We start from the raw sequence: 24,062 nt of genomic DNA, 5'->3' as shown, positions 1-24,062 counted from the left end.
CATATTCATGCATTGCAGGGGGTTGGACTAGATGATTCTCAGGATCCCTTCCAAATCTACAGTTCTATGACAAATATACGGGCCATTTTTAGAAGCCTGGAGCTTTTAGATCTCCTAAGTGGTGATTAGCTTCTTACCACATTGCATGATTAAGGCTCATCATTGTATTCAGGCGTAAGTTCTATTGTATCAAAGGAAAGTCTCAAGCTAGCATCCTTGACATTTAGCATAGCTTGGAGAAAATGCAAGCAAAGTGCTCTCCAAATCATTGAAAAGGTAATCTATTCTTCTCTGCAAATAAACAGCCAATTTAAAAAGAAATCCCAAGGTAATCCGCACTTCTGTTGAACACATCAAATAAGTAGGAACTGAGAATGCTCATGAATACTTAGAGCCAAACTTTATGACTAGTTTGAGAGTGGCTGAATTATTTGCCAAGATTTAAAATGCCAATATTGAGTACTGTAATGCAAGCTGGATGGAGGATACCAAATCACCAAACTAATGTCTAAAGTGTCTGTCTATGAAAACAATATGGTGAAGATTTGGAAATAAACTGGAGATGTGGTTATAATGTCCTTCACTTTCAGTCTTCAGGTGCAACTAGTAGTTTAGTGGTGCAGACATACTTCCTGGAAACACATTGAATGTGAAAATGTTCTCCCTTTAGGAATCCTGCTTTGTACCGTTTTATTTCATTTTATCTGTCATTGGTGGCTGCTGTTGTTGAATCTTGAGTGCACCCCCGCCCCGCCCCCCGCCCCCGATAAGAGAATCCACCTCAACAGAATACCTGTCTGGATGTTGAAGTTCTGGTTTACCAGATCTGAATTCACAATTTCAGGATACAGTGGTACCTTTGTTCTCGAGCGGCTTAGTTGTCGAACAAATTGACTCCCGAACATCGCAAACCCGGAAGTAAGTGTTCCAGTGTGTGAACGTTTTTTGGAAGCCGAACATCCGACGCAGCTTCTGCTCAAGTGCTGGAAGCTTCTGTAGCCAATCGGAAGCTGCACCTTGGTTTTTGAACTGTTTCGGGAGTCGAATGGACTCCCGGACTGGATTAAGTTCGAGAACTAAGGTACCACTGTACGTGGTTCTTCAAGAGGTGCATTTTTGGAATTTTGTGAGTCATTGATTAATTAATACCTCAGGCACAAGGTGGGGACAATTAGTAAAGTTAAAAAGAAATGATTGGCTCTTACTTTGCATGTTGTTTCCCAATAAGAGAAATACCAAATAACTGATATTAACAACATCACAACATATCATTGACAGAATGTGGCTTTCTCATAAAGACTCTAGTGAACTATGGCAATATTTTCATTTCCCTTTATCTTAGCTTTAGGCTGTAATCCTATACACATGTAGAAATAAGTCTCATTAAACTCAATGTGCCTTGCTTCTCTGTAGACATGTGCAGGATTGCCCTGCTTATTACATCAAAAAAGTGGTTTACTATCTCTCTCTACAGATTTCCTTGAAATCTGGTGAATTTGTAGGAATCTCCTGTGCCAGAAAAGGAATAATTTTCACAAGTTTGGCTTCTCGTTACAGTCTCTCATGCTCTTATTTCTACTGGGATCTAGAGCCAAGATCAGCACTGCTGCAGAGAGGAGGAGCACGATCACTGCTTTGCCATTATGAGGGATGATGAGCTGTCAAATTTATTATTACCTCACAGTTCTTAGGAGTACAAGTATTAATTTGTTAATTGTACAATCATGTTCTGCTTTCCTCTCTGCAGGCCTAAAATGCCTAGCATATCATAAATATTAGGGCAGCCTTGAATATTCTCTAGCTGAACCATCATGTCAAAAAACCCCAGCTTCCATACATATCACAGAAGAAGAAGAAAAACCCTCGGCAGTTTTTTTCTGCAGCTTGCATCTTTTTTATTGGTGTTCTCGCAGCGATGGCAACTGCCTCCACTGGTAAATGTCACCCCCATCTTTGGAAGAGAGAGCTGACCTCAGGTGCAAGGGAGGATGATATCCCATCATCAGCAGTGAAGTAAGATACAACTGCAAATTATGTACATGGAATGGAAATGTGAGAACATCTTGTCCTTCACCTCCGGGAGCAAAATGTCTTGGACCAGCCCTCTGTGCTTGCTACTGCTTTTCAGCACTTCTCTTCTCCTTTTCATTCTCTTGAAAATCCTCGCCCCCCATTTGATCACAGTTTAATTTAACGCCTACACCGGAAAGATTTTGATACCTGCACATTCTGATACAAACTTACCTGATCTTCATTTCTTAGAGTGAAGTACAGATCTGAACTTGGCTATTATCCTCTTCCCAAATAATCTGATGCAATTATTGGCTAACTTCCTACCCTCAGTATTAATGTTTGAAACATGTATTTTGAAGGAACGTAAGTGCTAAGATCACATGCCACCTCAAAAACTCACATTTTATTGTGGTGTAGGTGTTTATGGCATAGAGCCCATGAAATTAGGCCTCAACAACATGTTCTTCCAACTGTTAGCGTGGTGGAAGTGACATGCATGCTTATATAGCCTGTTACTACTTTGTATCCTGGTTGAGGGATTTTGAATCAACTGAAGTTTCCAAACAGTTTTCAAAGGCAGCCCCGCACAGAATGAATTGCTGTACAGTAGTCTAGTTGAGGAATTATCAGGTACTGGTAATAAATCATGGCCAGGTCCCAATCAGGTGGTATACCAGCCAAAATTGGTAAGATACGCTGTAAGCTTTAGAAGGAACATACAGAAGAATGCATTTCTCTGTAAAGCTGGATTTAACAGCACACTCAGGTTTTAAATATGATTATTCTGAGTGCATCGAAATCCAGAAGAGGTTGAATTCCAATTTTCTGGTGAGCTAAGTTTCCTAGCCAAGAGCATCTGTGTCTTATTTGAGTTCATGTAACCTACTGCAGGAGGGACACGGTTGGCGCTGTGGTCTAAACTACTGAGCCTAGGGCTTGCCGATCAGAAGGTCGGCGGTTTGAATCCCTGCGATGGGGTGAGCTCCCGTTGCTCGGTCCCTGCTCCTGCCAACCTAGCAGTTCGAAAGCACATCAGAGTACAAGTAGATAAATAGGGACCACAGTCCAAAATGGCCAATATCATAAACCATTCATTGAACAAGAAACTCCAACAGGGTCATACTTCCTCTCTCACTCTCCTAGAAAAAGTTGTCTGAATGTGCAACCAAGACTGTTTCTGTCCCAGGTTCAGGCTGGAGACTGATTTTAAATGGGTTCAAATTACCACTTTCACCTAGGAATGCCTGAAGATAACCAACCATTACCTCTGTGATCATCTTACCTAATAAAGAGATGCTGTCAACTGAATGACAGTCATTTATATTGTCAGAATCACGTATGGGCTTCTTAAATAGTGGCTTTAGGACTGCACCTCTCTGGAGTGCCAAGGCAAGCGTTGCTTGTCTCCAGGATTGAGTCACCATCTCCCAGCAAGATTAATAATAATAATAATAATAATAATAATAATAAATAATAATTTTATTTATACCCCACCCTCCCCGACCAAAACCGGGCTCAGAGCAGCTAACATCAGATATATAACATATTAACATAGAATCAAGCAATCAATTAAAATACATCCTAAAATCAAATCAGGATCCAAGTGTAATCCAATCAGATGGCAACCCGCAGATTAGGGTTGGGGACATTAAATGCTCACCAGGCCTAACTGATCTTATATGAGCCTGTGAGAAAAATTAGGGGGCCACTTTCATGTAAGTTCTTATAAGGAGAGAGGGGGAGTCTGACTGGACCCCGACCAAAGGCCTGGCGGAACAACTCCATCTTGCAGGCCCTGCGGAAAGATGTCAGATCCCGCAGGCCCTGGTCTCTTGTGGGAGAGCATTCCACCAGGCCAGGGACACGGCCAAAAAGAAGCCAATGCCACTTGGCCATAATCTCAGAACACCCAGCTGTTGTACTGCCATGGCTGGTGAATGTCAGTCAGAGTGCATGGGCTCACTTATTGCTATCATCCCTGGTGAACAATATTCCATTCCCTACAGAAAAAAGCTGCACAGTAAGGCCTTGTGCTGACGGAGTGGTGGTGGAGGATTAACTCCAGTTTTCTGCATCATTACCTCTTGGCTTGTTATGTTCACTGTGAGTCTTCTTCCACTTGCACTCTAGCTATTTTCCCACCTGTTCTGTTGCCTCCCAGTTTCCCAGGAAACCCGGGAGTTGACCTGGTTCTACTTCAACAGATACCACAATACATCCCAGCAGCTCATGACAAAATGTGTTGGTTTGTTTTTAAGGGGCTTTTTGCTGTGTTACACGCCCCCCCCCCAGCCCCCTGCAAGCGGCTTACAGAACTACCCATCTAGAATTTATCCATATGGAAAGCAGGTGCATATAGCGTTTGGGCTTCATTCGCGCAAGATGCTCATTGCAAACTACAACTATAAATTGTGATTGCATTCCTAAATCAGTCAGATGAAATGCTTACAAAAGTAGTATAAATTAAATCTTGGGAATTTGTTATATTAGCATTCTACACATCCACCATCTAGCATTCCACCCCCTTCTCCATTTTCTACTCAGCCTCCCCCTTTAAATCGTGAAATGTGCTGTGACTGGATATTTCTGACCTGTAGAGAGGCTTGCGAGATCATTATTTGACAGAAGCAACTAATTGTTCCCTTTTATAGCCAGTCAGTGGGTGATTTCTATGCTCAGATGGTTCAGTATGTCACAATGTTTTCTAGCCTCGGGGCTCTTTTTATTGGAAGCAAAAAGTAACAAGGATGTGTTTGTATAAATTGTGTCATCATTTGTTACCGTAATAGTTCCTCTGCTTCCAAGTTCACAGTCCAACATGTTCCTTTCTCCTATATCATCGTAAAGATGCTGGGGTTTCTCTTTTCTTCCTTACATGCTGCATGAAGTATAAAGACTGACTTTGCTTATGGAATGGCCTTATGTATATTTTCTGCAACTGAGAATGTAAATAGGGGAAAAAATGACAGTGAAAATTCATATTTTGATCACTAATTAACAATTAGCATGGGATTGATGCCCTCTTCTTAAACATTGGCAACAATGCTGGAGCTTTTTCTCAAGGAGGAAAGTCTCAGGCATTTTGCCCTTATTGTCTTATTCACAAGTGGTGATGTCACCTGGGTATTTGAAACATGGTATCACCAATATGGACCATAAAGAAGGCTGATCGCCGAAGAATTGATGCTTTTAAATTATGGTGCTGGAGGAGACTCTTGAGAGTCCCATGGACTGCGAAAAGATCAAACTTATCCATCCTTAAAGAAATCAGCCCTGAGTGCTCACTGGAAGGGCAGATCCTGAAGTTGAGGCTCCAATAGTTTGGCCACCTCATGAGAAGAGAAGACTCCCTGGAAAAGACCCTGATGTTGGGAAAGATGGAGGGCACAAGGAGAAGGGGACGACAGAGGATGAGATGGTTGGTGTCAGGGTTGAGCCAGATGAGGAGGAGTGGTGGCAAGCCCCCCCTGGTGAGGCTGCACCCGCAGAAGAACCTGGGGAAGTGGAGGAGTTCATACCTGGAGAAGACTGGTGGCGGCACTCCTCGGAAGAGGAAGAGTCAGATGGAGAGGGGGAAAGACCAGAACAGGAGGAGGAGGAAGTCGAGCCAGAATCAGGCCCTTGTGAGGAGAAAAACAGCCCTTCCCCTCCTCCCTTCTCAGCTGTAGAGCGTAGAGCTGAGAGACGCAGGGAACAATTAGAGGCAGCTGCATCTCGTAAGAGACGTGGTTGCAGGCCAGCTACTTAACAAAGGCTACTTAACCTGCAACTGGCATGCTGAGTGTGTGGTTGTTCTTGCTCGTTTTGTTCCTGACCCTCGGTTTGTTCCTGACCCTTGGCTTGTTCCTGGTTCCTGGCTTTTCCCTGACTGACTTGGCTGGTTCCTGACTTGGACTGTTCTGACTTTAGCTTCTCCTGACCCCATACTGATACCTGACTTCAGCTGGCTTCTGACCCGGACTGTTCGACCTTGGCTTATCTGACTGACTGCTGCGCTACAGCACGCCAACTTGTTGGCGCCCTAACAGTTGGATAGTGTTCTCGAAGCGACTGACATGAGTTTGGCCAAACTGTGGGAGGCAGTGGAGGATAGGGGTGCCTGGCGTGCTCTGGTCCATGGGGTCACGAAGAGTCGGACATGACTGAATGACTGAACAACAACAACAATCACCAATATGCTGATGACACCCAGATCTACCTCTCTGTTCCATCTGAATTGGGAGGGGATGTGCAGGTGCTGGTTCAGTCTGCCATGATGGCAAGGCCATCTAAGTGGCAGTGTCTTGCCTGCGATGGGAATTTGTCCCCCATGTTAACAACCTTTAGCTGTCAACTGTAGATGTATCTGTTACTCCAAGCTTTGGGGATATAAATGGAGTGTGGGACCCAAAGTTTGAGTATAATAGTTTGCAGTATAGTTTGGTTTTCAGATATGTAGCTGTTATATTTACTCCACATTTATCCATCCCCTTTCACTCCCTAAAGGACCATCAAATAACAATATACTTGTACTTCAGAGTATTTCACATTTTCTAGTGCTATTGTTTTTAGGACAAATAGGTGGCAGAACTCACCATGAACACCTGCCTTGTTCTCTTGTAATGGCATCAACCTGAGCAGTTCCGGCAAGCTTTGGCATAAAAAATAATAATGATTTCTTACCATTATACCCCACCTTCTTTCAAGGAACTCAAGACGGCACATATAGTTCTCCTTCTCCACATTTTATCCTCAAAACAACCCTGTAAGGGAGTTTAGGCTGACTGAAAGTCACCCAGTTAGCTTCATGGCTGAGTGAGAATTTGAACCCTGAGAGCCAGTGTTGTGTAGTGGTTAAGAGCAGTAGACTCGTAATCTGGGGAGCCGGGTTCGCGTCTCCGCTCCTCCACATGCAGCTGCTGGGTGACCTTTGGCTAGTCACACTTCTTTGAAGTCTCTCAGCCCCACTCACCTCACAGAGTGTTTGTTGTGGGGGAGGAAGGGAAAGGAGAATGTTAGCCGCTTTGAGACTTCTTCGGGTAGTGATAAAGCGGGATATCAAATCCAAACTATTCTTCCTGTTCTTCTTCTTCCTTAGGCCTAGCCCAACACTCTAACTCAGGTACACTTCCCATGTCAAGACTCTGCTCTTGACCTTTATACAGCTCTCTACCTTCATGACTTTTATGTTCCAGTAGCCCCCTATCAGGCTCACCACTGGAACTCTTCATCCAGGACTCGACTCGGGACACTGTATTTCATGTTTCATTGTTATCTCTTCAACATGTGAGGGCTCCACCATTATTTTAACTCTTTTGCCAGTTGTGACTGCTCTCTCAGTTGAGAAGGTGCCACTCTTCAAATCCATTTTCTCCTTTCACATTTCTTTGGGCAATGCTTTAGAAGGGACCACCCTCTTATTTCTGTTCCTCCTGAGCTGCTCTTTCCGTAAGCAGGGTGGATTGAGTTTCGATGGTTCCACCACTTCTCTCCAATCTCCTTTTTCTGATTCCCAGGCAAGACTCCACATCCCTCGCATCATTTCTGCTTTGTCCTTGCACACCAGGGAGGAAGTCGTGCTGGCCTTGGTTTGTTTCATCACTGTACATACCCACCCCTAACTTCACCTTGTTTACTGTGAATGCTGTAGAAAAGCAATTGTTTTTTGTTTAGTTGTTTAGTCGTGTACGACTCTTCGTGACCCCATGAACCAGAGCACGCCAGGAGAAGGAAATGGCAAGCCACTCCAGTATCCCTGCCAAGAAAACTCCATGGACAAAGACAACAGAAAAGCAATACAGTAGCATAATAAATGAAAGAATATAATTTCCCAAGCAATGTCAGATTGAGCTATAAGGAAGCAAGCACCAACAACAACTTCACTTTCTACAGGAGATCCAATTCTTGGGCTTATGTGTCCTCTATTTGCATGATGTACCCATCAAAACTGGTGGGGAAATATGCGAAATCATGTCAACTTACACCCGTATACAAATTTGCCCAACATACACCAACATATGCTCCACCAGTACATCCATTTGTTTTTAGTTAATGGATCATGAGGCCGCTACAGCTATAATTGTACATATATAAGCCCCAAATCATGCTTAATGTCTTGCACTGTGTGTGTGTGTGTGTGTGTGTGTGTGTGAGAGAGAGAGAGAGAGAGAGAGAGAGAGAGAGAGAGAGAGAGAGACATGAGACTTCCTTCTATGTTCCTTAGCACATAAAAACTTTTATCTCCCTATTCGAAGCATTATAGGGGGGGGGGAATCAGCAATATGAGGACGCATTTCATATCATCTTAGAAGCTTCAACAGCATATCTCAATGAATTGTTGGGCAAACAGCCAGAGAGGGAACTATTTTTTTAGGAGTTTCTTTCATGACAGCTAGTCGTCCTGAGAACAAATTATTTAGAAGAGGACCACAGACATAAGAAGCAGCTGGTAATTCCATTCCATTAGATATCTAAACATGTGTAGCTTTAGTGAGATATTTTTGATTTACAGATTATACAGCCAGCCTGTAAAAATCCACATCACTTATCAACAAAAGTGCACACATAAATAAATAAATAAATAAATAAATAAATAAATAAATACCAACGCTGTGCGAGCATTGAAGTTGGAATATACTTCCTAATACATATTTTAAGGGCCATATAATGTTCCATATAAGTTCTTAAGAAAACCTGTCATGTGTACCCTTGCAGCTCAAATTTAATAATATAAAAGGACTCGGTGAAGAAATATATTGCTTACAGCATGACAAAAGAAAAGAAAAGCCAATGGATAGAGCTAAAATAATGAATCAAATAATTTGTTTTAACACAGTATGCTACATTTTCCAGTCGTAACCAGAGCTACAAGGCTGTACATTCTGCCTTTGTACACATTACAGATTAATATTAAGGGTGAAAAAAGAGAAAGAGATGCTTTTGATCACATTTATAACAAGTGCATGGTCACACAGGACTTCACGGTTGTCACTAAGCTGCAAACCATGGATATGCCAAATTCACAGTGACAGCAGGGAAGGAATGTAGATCATTCTATTCAAAGAGCTGCCATATCCCTGCAGTCAAGCAGGTCATGTATTCCATCTGACAAAGGTTAGCACCATTTGTATGAAGCAACCCTTTTATTCCTTGTTCAGCCTTCCAGAATCAAAAGGAGACTAAAGTCTTAACCATCGGAACTGAAGCCCATGATAGTCTGTGCAGCTCACCATCTGAACCTCCTTATAACAGACTCTTGGTTCATCTAGCTATGTGGCGTCTATTCTGACCAGCAGTCTCCAAGTTCTCCATTGATCAATGGGAAGATGTCATACTTTCCCAAAATAATCCCCTGGGAATGATGCTATGTAATGATGCACTTTCCTTCCATGGGACTTTCTGAGTGCTGGGAATGAACCAGGTCATTTGAATGAAGTTCACTGAACTATCTCTGAACCACACCTGAAGATAGTTCCCATCACTGGCAGGTGAACAAAAAACGAATTATGCTAAATTTTGAACAGAACTTGAAACAATTTCTGGTTAATATTCACATACAACCCGCCCCCTCTTAAAAGCTTTGTGGATGGCACAAATTAATCAGAGTAAGCCGCTTCTAATACCATTATGGGGAAAGCTTCATATGTTGTCGTTCTGTCTGCCAGACATCTTATTCCTTGTGTATTGATTTACTTTTGGACACTGAATTTCATCTCCGCAAGATTTTACCATTTTGAACAACCAATTTGTGTGTGGGTGTTTCAGTTCCTGCCCCGCATGTTTGCAGAGTGCAAATAAACATGCCCTGCCCTGTTCTGCCTCCATTCTTGCCTCTTCTGGGTCCAAAAGGACCTGTGCATCAGTGATCACACATTATTCAGACCTGCCTAAAATGGTCGCTGCCCGTACTGAAATTATTCTGCTGAGAATGCACTTACTAGGAACTAAAAAGGTTCATTTAAATGCATTTGAACTGAACTAGTTCATTTGGTAAAAGGGTAAGCATGAATTGGAACCTGTTGCTTTTCAGACAGGAGGAACATGGAGCTATCACTAGCTCTTTTTTTAGAATGAACTTCCCAACACAGGACTTTCTGTCCTGTTCCAAATTTGGAAAGGAACACTATCAGCGGACAGCCTGAACACCACCTGGAGTGATGGCAAAAAGACTAACCTTCTGCCATCTCTTTAAAGGTAAAATCTGCCGTCACCCAAAAATTCTAAGTCACACCTCTACCAAGAAATTCACCCTAGTCTTGGTGAAAACTTTATCTTCCATTTGGCCAGTAATAAAGATTGACATGCCTGGGCAATTTCAGGTGAAGCATAATTAAAACAGCAACAACATAAAATGGCTGCAACAGGAGATGGGTGTGGAAGACAGAAGAATTACCAACGATAGAAGAATGGCAGATGAAAATGATAGACTATATGGAGCTTGCAGAAATGACCGGGAGACTCCGTGACCAGAGGGACGACGCTGTGGAAAAAGAATGGATGAATTTTAAGTTGTGTTTAAAAAATCATTGTATGATTGAAAGTTAGATATAACTGGAGGATAAGATAGGTTGTAGAGTAGAAGATAGATGATTAAGATAGAAGATGATAAGGATTAAGATAAGATACAAGATTAATCAATTAGGCAATGTTATAATATAGGTTTAGAGGTATAAGATATTAATGATTTTTAGTAATTAGAAGGAGATTATGAATATTGGGAATTTAGAAAGTTACAAAAAGGTATTCACAAGGGACGCAGGAGGAGGGGGCAGCAGGAAGCCCCACTACAATGTGAGGAAGTAATATTAGTTATAAGAATCATTTATGTTTTTATGTATTGTTTTTATTTGTTGTTTATGTAGTTTTGTTGTATGTATGTTTGGTGTAAAAACCTTAATAAATATATATATATATTTAAAAAAACAAAAAACAATAGGAGATGGGTGAGCATGAATCTGTTCATTGGTAACTTTGTGGAGATGGGTGCAGCAGGCTGTACGTATTTGTTACTGGACATGCAGAACTTAAGCTTCTTCTCTTACCACTTCAGGAGAACACCCACAGCAGTCCTTACGTTATGCAGATCCCAAAATGTGACTTCATCCATTTTGCCCATGTATGTGTATACCCCAGCATTAAATCCCGCTGGCACAGATTGTCTCACTCACACGTGCTAAAATGTTATCCAAGAGTGGTTTTAAGAGTGACAAGGCTGTGAGGTCACCCAGAATGGTCTTTGAACCATGACTTCACCATCAATATTTTATTGGAATATTAACCACAGACTCCTTCTCAAATTGCTTACTGCAGACATATTTCAACAGAACTGAGGCAAATTATACGATTTTTAGTATTGCATTCATGGTACTGGTTTGTAAAGTCTAAAAGGCATCGTTAATTTTTTATTTCAAATTACAATGCTTTTGAAAGAATGGAAGGAATAAACCCTCTTTCTACATCTACATTTCCTCCCTTTGGACTCTCTGCCTTGCTAGTCAGAGAACTAAGGGGTTTTAAGGTCCCAGGTGTAGCACATTTGTTTTTACATTTAGCTACACTTTACAGAAATTAAGATTTAATTTCTTGCTAGGCCTAACAGATGACACTGAGATAGCTCACCAAACAGCTCTCCTATCCTGATTACTTCTGTTAATAAGGCCTGAAGGTTGATTAAGAAAGTTGACAAGATGAATGTCACAATTCAGCATGGGCTCGTCTCTCGTAAAACTTCTGTGCCACCCCCCACCCTTTAAACATATTAGCAACAGATGGGACATCAGAAGGTCACTATCTTGAACTTCCATAGTACTCAAATGTTTCCAGTGTTATTTCTAAAAGTCTAAATTCACACCACTAAATTCACCGTATATTACTTTTTTCTCCTTGTCATATAAGATATTGGCAAAAAGAGGTGAGGTAGACAGATTTCATGTTTTCCTTTTATTTATAAAGCAAGCAGATGTTCTTTTTTTAACCCTCATGATTTAACAAGCATTCTGGTACAAAATAATACATATGTTCAGTTGGAGAGGGAAGAGGGTCACCCAACCCAAATACTTCAAATAGAAACTCATAGCCCTGACAAAGCATGTTTGCTTATCAGAGTAATGCTTCATATTTATGTCATACTTTCTTTGAGCTCTCAAAGCTCTTCATGGGCATTATATATGCAACAGGATTCCAATGTCCCTGTAATACAGGCCATCAAAATAACCGTAATAGACTGGAGGTCTGTGGCTGAGGTTGAGATACTGACTTTCACAAACCAACACAAAAACTACATAGCTGTGGCAAGATGTGCAGAAAAATGGGGACATTACAAAAAAGGAGAGAATGAATCTTCAGTTAGTATGGATGGATTAATCAGTCTATTTTTGTGCTACTATTATACAATTATAAGTCTGTTCCATCCCATTTCTACTTTATTCAACCTGTGACTTATTTTTAAAAAAACAACAACCCTGAAATCCATTAAAAGATCTGCATTTAAATGTGCATTTATACATTTTCTCACAAAACATTGATCCTAAAATTCACAGGTGTTTTAAAAATGAATTTTGGTATGATTTCGAAGCGAGACCTGTATCACAAAATTTGAAGAACAGTGAAATTTGAAAGGAAAATTAAAATCCTATTTATGAATTATTCTGGAAGGTGCAAATTAGGTTCTCCAGCTCCATCAGTAAATGCCAAGGAACTGTTTATGAAACAAGAACAGTGTGTTTATACTTCTTCAGGGAGGGACAGCATCCATTAACAATTCAAATTGAGAAGCAAGAATGTAAAAGAAGAAGAAGAGGCAGTTTAGATTTATGTGCAAGGAAGACCCGGGAACCTTGAATGATTTGGATACACTTTTGGAATGGCTGCCATTTCAACCTTTCACCTGTCTCTCACATAGCCTCACGTAGTCAAGTAGGAATATAAAACCAAAAGTTCATCTGTCCCATCATGTTCCTACAAATGGGACCATTCATATGCACAAAGGAAGGTCACAATCAGGGCATGAGTCCAATTAGGGCTCTCCTAGTTGGGTTAGCAAGTGGTATTCAGAAGCAACTGCATCTAAGGTACATCCAATTTCCCAGAAGTCAAGGCAAAAGGCAAGTGAAATAGAAATGGCAGCAGCAGCAGCCCACTCCCCACATCCTTTATTACAGTATATTCTGGCGTATAAGACTACTTTTTAATCCAGGAAAATCTTCTCAAAAGTCGGGGGTCGTCTTATACTCCGGGTGGAAAATCTGTGGTCAAGTATATCTCAAACTCTATATTTTAACTGGAAAAGTTGGGGGTCGTCTTATACGCCCAGTCGTCTTATACGCCGGAATATACGGTATTTTTATTTTGCATGTTAACTTAATATTTATAGAGAACCTTTATCCACAAAACGGACAAAATGTGTGGTCTCTCTTCTGTTATTTTATATTTATATTCCTTAAATGTGAAATGATGACTGCAACTTTATTTACCATTCTTCCCTCTTATTATCTGAGACCATAAATGTTTGCATTGTGTTTCGGGGGGGGGGGGGACAAAAACAAAACTTGTGTGTGTATGTTTAAGTACTTTGCCTGTTGCAATGAAAAAGTGCTCTAAGCAAAATTAATGGCTGACTTGGGATCCTAGTGAAATAATTGCTTTTTCTGCCTTGGGAACAATTATAGAGAGCTACTCGAAACTGCCCTTATTATTTTCATTCTAAACCAGTGCAACTCACTAATTGGCCTGGAAACCATGTGGCTCACTTCCCTCTTGCCTGTTCTTTACTTTTAAAAACACAAACGCAACACTGATATGTTTTATTATACTCTCAGGCCTATTAAGCCCTCTATACTACAATAGGCCTTGGCAGTTTCATGTTGAACACAACTGCTTGAAACTGATAGAGCAATGACTAGCTTCCATTCAACATTACGCACCTGCGTCTACTGTATATACTTAAAAGCCTCCATATTATATATCATTTATAAAGAAAACACATTTGCTGGTCTGAGGCTGAATGTCCAAACCTCATGGTGATAACAGTGAAAATGTACTTCTGAGTAAATATGCAAAATATTGCACTGTAAAATGGGATAATTCCAAAGTGGGAAACCAACTCCTGTAAAGGTCAAGGAAAGATGGGGTGTAGACTGTGCTATTTTTCTAGAAAAAGTGGTGTAGTTTCAGTGAGTTCCGTCTGAAAAATTACCCTGGGTGTAGGAGGGTTGATGAGTGGCAAAGAGTTTGGAAATAAATGTTCTCCCTCTTTCAAGTGTCTTTTCAAATCAACCTCACAACCAAAATAATAACAACAACAAGTAGCTGGTGGAAATTCACATTTAGTTTTCAGGAATTCCTCTTGAACAAACATTGTTAGAGGAAAGGGATTTATTGTGAAAACCAATGAAACCCAGGGAGAAGTCTCTTTATGGTCTCTTCAAAGACCAAAGCAGCATCTATTATATAGAAAAAAATGTCCTCCCATTTAAAATTACCAACTTTTGAAATAAATAGACCTGATATCTCAGGTGAGCCCATGTAGATTTCTGGATGAGGCCCAGAGTAGGTCCAGTTCTGGAGCCAGACAGCAGGAATCTATGGCATGCATGGGAGCAGAAACCAACAGTTTGTAGTTATTTTCATTATAGAGACCGGAGGGGAGAGGAACTGATTATACCTGATATAATCTGATATATCTATGGCAAATCACAGATGTGGGAAACTTACGGGTCTTTAGATGTTGTCAGATTCCAACTCCCATCATTCTTAATTATTGGCCATACTGGGTGAGGCTGGTGAGAGATGGAGTCCAACAAAATATGGAAGCACAAAGAACCCATGAACAGCTTAAAAAATACACCAAACCATTGGCTGAGGGAGAAAAAAATCTCTTGCATTTGTGGCAACTGATCCCCTCCAAAGTCAAGGCTGTTGCATTTTCATGGTCAGTTGACATCTCTGTACCTATTTGTGAGCTTTCTTAGAGCAGCCAAACCTGCTGAAACCTGAAGCAATTAAGGCATTCCTGCTTAAATGAGGTCCTTGAACTCAGCTGAATAAAATATGTTTCTTCTGACCTTTGGAGAACTTCCTTCAGATTTCTAACATTTATTATCTGCATCACTTCTCAGATATATGCCATGTTTTAATAAAATACAAGGAACAGTTTGTAGGGCTACGTGCTGAAGTGATTGTGACTTCGTTACAAATGTACTTTTGTTTGAATTACTCTGGCTTTTACCTTTGCAAGCAGATATGACCCCCATGGCAACAGTCTCAAACAAACCTGCTCATGAGCAAGTATCATTGGTTTTTAATATAACCCACTCATAAACAAACAATAATATATATTTTTTTTTAAGATTGGACCACTAGAACAAGCTGAGACTGAAGGAAACTCTACAGTTTTCTTATGTGGCCTATGAAATTTTTAGTGGGGAGAAATACAATGGAAATGACAAGTCAAGACAACAAAGAACCCATCAATATGAAATTGCATTCATTCAACTGAATAAGGGAGAACATTGGAGATATCTCAAAGCAAATAGAGTATTTACCAAGAAACAAAATATGGAAGTTGCTAGGCAGATGTAGATGAAACAGGCCAAGGAAGACCAGAGAGAATATATCACCTTGTATAATTGCTCACAAGACATGGTGAACACACACCCTTTGAGTGGCAATTCCCATCATTGGGGGGACAGCCCCCTCAAATATTTCATTGGGAGTGCCAAAAGGACCTCCCCGCAGGAGTTTACTCCTATGCTTAAGACACAGTAGAACAGTTTGTAATAATTGTTGTTGTTGTGCATAGTGGGAGATCTATGAGATATTAACAAAGGATGGTTTTGCAAAATAGGTTAAGTAAAACCAATTAGAATTCCACTGTTACTCAAACCATAGCCTAGCTATGTCAGAGAACGAATGCTAAACTCATCAGCTAATCATGCTAAATGACTCTGTGGGGGCAGAGTGCACCAATTAATGTCCCCATCTTTAACAAGTGCTGGGCTGGTTGGGCCATATTTCATGAACAAATATGCTACCGCGATAGAAATAAAGCCACTTTTACTACTTTTTAAGGTGCTGTTCATTTGTTACAGCAGCAGTATGGGAACTGTTTTTCTGTGTTCATCCCACAGCATTGCAGCAATATGGAAAGGATTGGTCCTCGCGGGTGAGGCCCACCAATGGATCATTTCCAATTGACAATCATCCTCCCATTTTGTGGTGGGAAGATGATTACATGGACAGCACCAGTGTAGTCCTGTCCACATAATATTTTGCCTTCAAACATGATAGTACTACTATGTGTTGAAGGAACCGGGGGGGGGGGGCTTTTTCCCAAACACGGTTGGAATGTTCTATGATACAAAAACCCCAACCAACTCCAGAAACCTTGGCGCTTTGTGCACTATCTGTCAAAAATGAACATGTTACTGTTCTAGATTATAGAAATCCACAATAATGAAAGACATCCTGTAAACCCAAAATAATTCTTTTCACTGTGAACACTTACTAGCATAACTTCTTTCTTCCAAATCACATTAATAACAATAACAATAACAATAATAATATAATACCTTTATTGTCAATGTACAACCTGTGTACAATTAAATTAACCGAGCCTCCCCCCCCCCAAACACTCAATCTCATTGCACTCTGTGTGCTTGTCACACAACACCCCAACCCCAAAAGTCAGTTGCACTATATTATTTTACGTTCAGCAGCCTAACAGCCCACGGATAGAAACTGTTAGCCTGTTGGTACGACTGATTATACTTCTGTATCTCCTGCCTGAGGGTAGAATATTAAAGAGGTGCTGACCGGGGTGTGAATTAGCCCTATTCATACATTACGCATGTGGAGAGCATTCATGTGCAGAATGAAGAGTGAGACCACATTGCTGCCTTTACCACCTATGGTAACCACACTTCTGATGCCCATCGATTGAAGAGGAGTAGTTTCACACAAATTTGTCCCTTTCAGAGCTTCTTTGAGGTTGAGATGTACCTTAAATCTAGCCAAATGAGTAGCTGCCAGGACAAAAGCCTGAAATATAGCAAACTATATATCGAGATAAGTGCTCACTAGAAGGACAGATCCTGAAGTTGAGGCTCCATTACTTTGGCCACCTCATGAGAAGAGAAGACTCCCTGGAAAAGACCCTGATGTTGGGAAAGATGGAGGGCACAAGGAGAAGGAGACGATAGAGGACGAGATGGTTGGACAGTGTTCTCGAAGCTACTAACATGAGTTTGGCCAAACTGCGTGAGGCAGTGAAGGATACACGTGCCTGGCGTGCTCTGGTCCATGGGGTCACGAAGAGTCGGACACGACTGAACGACTGAACAACAACAACATATATCGAGATAATGGGAATCATTCACAACTCAGGGAATCTTATCGCTTCAGATATAGAAGGGCAACTTCGATTGGGGCAAAAAACAGGGGAAGTCTACTGCCTTTATGGAATGCTTGTAAGCTTCTACTGCTCCTATGGTCTGATCTAGTGTGACCTTTCTGCTCTTAAGTTCTCTCACCTGAGTTAAAACTTAGGCCAAATCCCTGTTAGTCCTATCTCAAGCTCATGTAATTGTTTGAGAGTGTATCCCAGGGTTCCCCAAACTTGGGTCTCCAGCTGTTTTGGACTACCGATCCCATCATCTCTGACTACTGATCCTGCTAGCTGGGGATGATGGGAATTGTAATCCATAAACAGCTGGACATCCAAGTTTGGGAAACCCTGGTGGAACCCAACATATGGGTAGGTTGTGGGAAAAGCACCCAGATTTATTTTTTTTTATTTTTTTTAAGGCTTCTGCATAAGCTGCAATTCATTCGGGTATGGCAGCTTTTCCAAGCTTGATCAAGGCTACAAGACTTGCAATACAAAAATTACATCTACAAGACTTGTTAAAAAGATAGAGAGTATATTGAGAAGGACAGTAAAAAGTACTCTGGAAATAGAGGCATGTTGTGTTTTTTTTTGAACATTTACACTAATCAAAGCAAAACTAAAAAGATTATGTCAGCTCTTCAACCTGGTTGCTGTATTTCTTAGGATATTCTCATGAATGCTACATACGGAATGCTGGGTTTTTCCTGTTTTCTTTTTCTCTGTGTGCCTTTGGCAACTTGTGGTTACATGAATTAATATCGAAAGGTGCAATGCTGAAATCTCCTTCTATGTGGCATATGCACCTAGTGTTGAAGCAGCACTGAAAGCATAGGTTCTCTAAATAATCTCTCTTCAGAGTTACTAGCTTTGACATTGGCTTTTTCAAATATGTTTCTAGCTGCAGAAGCCCATTGTTTAACTTTGCTATGTGACCTGAACTGCTCATTAAAAAAAAAAAAAATTACTACAGCTCTCAGCATTCCTTTAGGATGGCCTGGGTCATTAGTACTAAAAGTAATGCACAATGTAGCCACAGAGGAGAGCCTCTGACTCACTCATCAGATCTTCCTTCTAGACACTGCACCAAAGGGAACATGAGATCATTCAGCATGAATCTCCATGATGACTTTGAAAAGCTAAACGGAAAGGTTGTTTGCTGTCTCCAATCTTTGTGTTCATGTGTGATGTAAAACACACACACACACACACAAACATACAGGAAGAGGGAGAGAGTGGTGTAGCTCCCGTTGCCCTGCAATTTGCTTGTTATTTGCTGCTTTATGCAGAATGCAGGTTCGTTGTTTTTTTATTAATTGATTAATCTTCATATGTTACAATAATAAACGAGATTATATTACAATACATTGCGTCATGTCTCTTATTATACAATACTTTTGTGCATTTATGCTGAGAGTATTACACCTCAGAAAGAAAGAAAAAGAAAAAAACAAAAACAAAAGCAAAAGCAAAAATTACAAAAAACCAACGAATTTTATCCAATATCATAAATAAACCAAACAATTAGACTTCCTGTCAATCCCAACTGTTGTTGTTGTTCAGTCATTTAGTCGTGTCTGACTCTTCGTGACCCCATGGACCAGAGCACACCAGGCACCCCTATCCTTCACTGCCTCCCGCAGTTTGGCCAAACTCATGCTAGTCGCTTCGAGAACACTGTCCAACCATCTCATCCTCTGTCATCCCCTTCTCCTTGTGCCCTCCATCTTTCCCAACATCAGGGTCTTTTCCAGGGAGTCTTCTCTTCTCATGTATATTCCAATAATACAAATGAGTGTATTCCTGTTTGTTATACATTTCTTTATATATTTTCTAATACATTCTTATACCAACGTGCACCCTTGCTCCTATTACCAAACTCGTTCTGCCTCCAAGATCACTCAAATGCTGGTAAACTTAGCGTACCCTTACTGTATTTCCGGACATGCCTTTTATATTTATCCCATTTTTCCTTAAATTTAAGGAAAACAGGTTCAGGTAGTAGAGCCCAGAAGTGTCTCCTCCCCGTCCCCTTGTCCTTTTCTTTGTGACAGGCCACCATGGGGCAGTGACTATTGGATACAATTATGGCTAACAAAATGCCTTCAAGAAGGGGAGAAGAACAGCCACAGATTACCGCCACTTCAGTCTTTCACTCAGTAAATGCTGGAAGGGTGGGTGCTGGCAATAACAATTTTTGTTTAGCGAGACCAAACAAATTTGGAGGAGACTCTTGTGTGGGGATTAGTAAGTCGTGAATGAAACACGGAATTTAAAGCATTTGTACAAACCATTGTGACTTTAAAGTGGCAGAATTGACTGAATTGTGCCCAGACTTCCTGCCGGAAATACTAATTAAGAGTTGGCCACTGATATTTCATGCAACCTGAAATAAAAAGTAAATGTTGTTGTTCATCTTCTGACGAGGTTTTGGAAGCTTTTGGAAAGATGTGAAGGAGTCCCGTTAAAACCAGTAATATCACCCAGGGAGGTTCTGCATATTTCTAGTTGTCACTAGATTTTACATGAAGTGGATTTTTAAGCAATATATCTGAGATGTTTCAAGTGAAGCTAAAGGAGCTTTGATAAGACAGGTGCCTGTTACTGATAAAGCAAAAAACCAAAATAACCTAGCCACTCTAAATGAATTGGTCTTCAGTGCCAGACAAATTGCATCCTAGGATACAAGAAGGAACTTGTAATCCCAGAGCCTACGTCTATAATCTAGAACAGGTGAAGTGTCATGAGACTGGGAACAGACAAAAAAAAAATCCATCTTTTTTTAAGGGAATGGGCACTAGACAACCACTAAATCCAGCTTGACATGCTTTGCAATGTTTTAGAATATATTATTAAGAAGTCAGTGTAGGAGCTTTTGGGGGGCAAGTGCTGTCCTCACAAAGAACTGGAATGGGTTCCTCAGAAAAAAGTAACACCAAACCCACCTTATCTCCTTTTTAAGTTACCAGCCTGATAGATCAAGGGAATGAGCTTCAAGTAATATATCTTGATTTTAGCAAGCCCTTTGACAATGTCTGCCATGATGATAAGGTTAGCTGCTGGATGTGCTCATCAATGGCCTCTTCACAACCTGGATACAAGTGGCAAGTGGAGTGTCTTAAGAGTTTTGCCCTTGGCCCAGTGTTATTTCACACTCGTGTGTGTGTGTGTGTGTGTGTGTGTGAGAGAGAGAGAGAGAGAATGACTTAGATGAAGGTGTAAAGGGGATACTTATCAAATTACCGGTAGCAGATGACACCAAACTCAGTGTATAGCTGACATCTTACAAGACACAAACAGGATTCAAGATGATGTTGTTACAAAGGAGAACTGGGCCAAAACTAACAAAATGAATTCCAACAGAGATAAATGCATTTTGGTAGGAAAACTCCGTCTGATGCACAAAAACAGACTGGGTGACACCTGTAATGTAAAAAAAAGGTTCTATAGGTTTTAGTAGCCCACAAGCTAGGCATGTAATATGGTGGCTAGAAAGATTAATGCAATTCTAAGCTCCATCGACAGGAAAACAGCATCCAAATTGCAATACGTAATGGTAACTCTGTTGGATGGCACCACAGCTTCAGAATGATATTGGAAAACTGGAACATGTCCAGAGGAAAGCAACAAAGACGGGTAGGGGTCAGAAGTCCAAGTCCTATGAGGAAAGACTGAAGGAGTTGGGTAGCTTTGACGATTGATGATTAAGAGGATACATAGCAGCTATCTTTAAGTATTACACAGAAAATAGACCATATTTATTTTCTGTTGCTCAGAGAATAGTACCCGCCCACTCTTCTGATAAATAATGGTTTAGGCGAAACATTAAAAAGAACTATCACTGTATATCCCAAATTCTATATTTTAACTGGAAAATTTGGGGGTCGTCTTATATGTCCAGTCGTCTTATACGCCAGAAAATACGGTATTTAAGCAGAGGCTGGATGACCAGCTATTAGTAGTAATGGATTTCCTGCGTCTACATTACAAGGGGTTGTCCCTTTGTGTTCCCTTGCAACTCCACGATAGCTTAGATTGCATAATATGTTGACTAGACTGCTATCAAGGTTCTCTGGGTAGATTTGTGACTTTGCATACAATAATTTGATAATAAAGCAGCTGCATGAACATTTGTAAAAGATCGAGTAAAAACGAAAGTGCCCATAATGCATTTCTCGTGGAAGAGCTATTTGCATAGACTGGCAATCTTCCAGGAGCGCTCCAATTAAGTGTTTTAAAAGCTACTTTACTTATGTTCTTTAGTAGCAATTTTGGTGTCATTGTAAAGTACAAAGGCTGTTCCAAAAAAGCACTATGCTTCTTCTCATGGTCTTATTACTCTGTTGTAGAAAATGGAATATACAACATTTGTAAACAGTCGTGTTGATGATGATGATGTAAGGTATTTATCACGTCAGCTTAAAACATAGACTTCCCCCACCCCCACCCCCCAAAAATTCATTTGACACTATTTACAGAAGAGTTATCCAAATGAGAGCTCTTTTATAATATAATTAAGGATGAGATTACAAGACCGGTTTATACTTCACTGCACTAAAATGAGATTTAATACCTGCTTATCCCATTGAAATATGAGCAGCATCTTTGTACTTTGTAAAGCTTTATATATATTTTTTGTAGTAGCATGGCTCTGCAGAGAGAAGTCAAAACTTTTAATGCTCTGTTACTTCTACATTCATAGAATCTGTTACTTAATTTACATTAAAGAATCACATTTACATGAGAAAAAAGAATTTTAAAAACAACAACAACAACGCTTTCTTCTTTTCAACCACTTTAAGAAAGTTGACATCCTATGCCATAGTTCTTTACAGCACAAAGGAACAGTTTGAATTGTAATATTGTAAGTGTTATCGGTGTAATTTGCTTCTAACTAGAATTGCTGGTGTAGTAATCCTCCAGGCAGGAAGGCTCTCTGAGGAATTTGATGTTTATAATGTATGAACTGACCTGATCTGCAGTACCTGGACTAATTAATGTATAGACTAGAACTTAGGGGGTTTTGGCAATATGCAAAATTATTTGCATTCAAACTTATTAAAAATAATATGCTTGATCAATTAAAATTATGCTATCAGTAGATGCTAGACATTAAGAGAGAGTTTTCCTAAGAATAAGGAAGTAAATCAACCAGGTAGTAGAAAGTTAAAAATATACCAAGCAAACAAAAAAGAACCTTTCAATTTGGAAGCATCTATTCACATGCCATCTCAAATTATCTTCAGGAAAAAAAAAAAATAAACACTTGCCATATGGTACGCTGATTAAACAGGAAGCCATTCAACTTGAATGATAATTAATAGAGCTGCATTATATGGGTTATTTTTATACAGAACCAAAAATAAAATCGCTGATTTGTTCAATATTTCCCTTCCAAATTGATGCTGTTGTATACAGAATTGTCCTTTCTTTAATCCCCTCTGAGAAACACAGTCATTCTATAGCAAGGGAAATCTGCACCTGAAAGTGACTGACTTGGATGTAGCTGACATGGAAGCTGTGATCATATGGAGCACAGAGTTGGTCCTCACGGATCTCCTCACTTTCAGCTGAATGTGTGAAATAAGCCTACCAACCATCGAATCATCGAATTGTAAAGTTGGAAGGGGTCCCAAGGGTCACCTTGTCCAGCCCACTGCAATTCGGGAATCTCAGGTAAAGCATCCATGACAGATGGCCACCCAACCTCTGCTTAAAAACCTCCAAGGAAGGAGAGTCTCTTTCCAACTGACATCTGCATGCAGACCATCAGGGGCATGGCGTTTCAGAATGCAGATGTCAGGAATATGGCACATCTGATTATAATCTTGTTTTCCACATCACATGTTCACTATATTCACTAAGTAATAATAATAATAATAATAATAATAATAATAATAATAATAATAATAATAATAATAATTTATTTATACCCCGCCCATCTGGCTGGGCCTCCCCAGCCACTCTGGGCGGCTTCCAACACAATATTAAAATACAATAATTCATCAGACATTAAAAGCTTCCCTAAACAGGGAAGTGTCAGATAGTTGTTTATTTCCTTGGCATATGATGGGAGGGCATTCCATAGGGCGGATGCCACTACCGAGAAGGCCCCCTGCCTGGTTCCCTGTAACCTCATTTCTCACAGTGAGGGAACCGCCAGAAGGCCCTGGGCGCTGGACCTCAGTGTCCGGGTAGATTGATGGGGGTGGAGACGCTCCTTCAGATATACTGGACCGAGGCCATTTAGGGCTTTAAAAGTCAGCACCAACACTTTGAATTGTGCTTGGAAACGTAACTTGTCACCTATGCCATGGGTGTGGGAATACGTTTTTGGTTTCTCCCGCACGCGATAGCCGCTTTGCCGATCCTTCCACGCTGCCGCGCAGAAGGATAAGAAGATCCGGCCGGAGCTGGAGCCTGGATCCCTCCGGGCCTCCCAAGAGCATGCCAGGAAGCCTCCTGCTAACGGCTGCAAGGCTGGTTTCCCACCCGGAAAGACTCATTATTGCTAAGTTGTGATTGGTTTATGCTGAGTTGGTGATGCTGTACAAGTTCTCAATAAATAGCCTCTGCCTCTGTTAGCGGTAACACAGAGAGACGGAGAGCTCACTCGCATTCAGTGAGTGCACTTCATAACCGACTGCAGTCTGATTTATTTTGGCCTCCTTTTGCTTCTTCGGCCACA

The sequence above is a fragment of the Lacerta agilis genome, chromosome 4 (assembly GCF_009819535.1).
Source record: "Lacerta agilis isolate rLacAgi1 chromosome 4, rLacAgi1.pri, whole genome shotgun sequence".
Classification (NCBI taxonomy): domain Eukaryota; kingdom Metazoa; phylum Chordata; class Lepidosauria; order Squamata; family Lacertidae; genus Lacerta; species Lacerta agilis.
Note: the sequence above shows the minus strand (reverse complement) of the source record.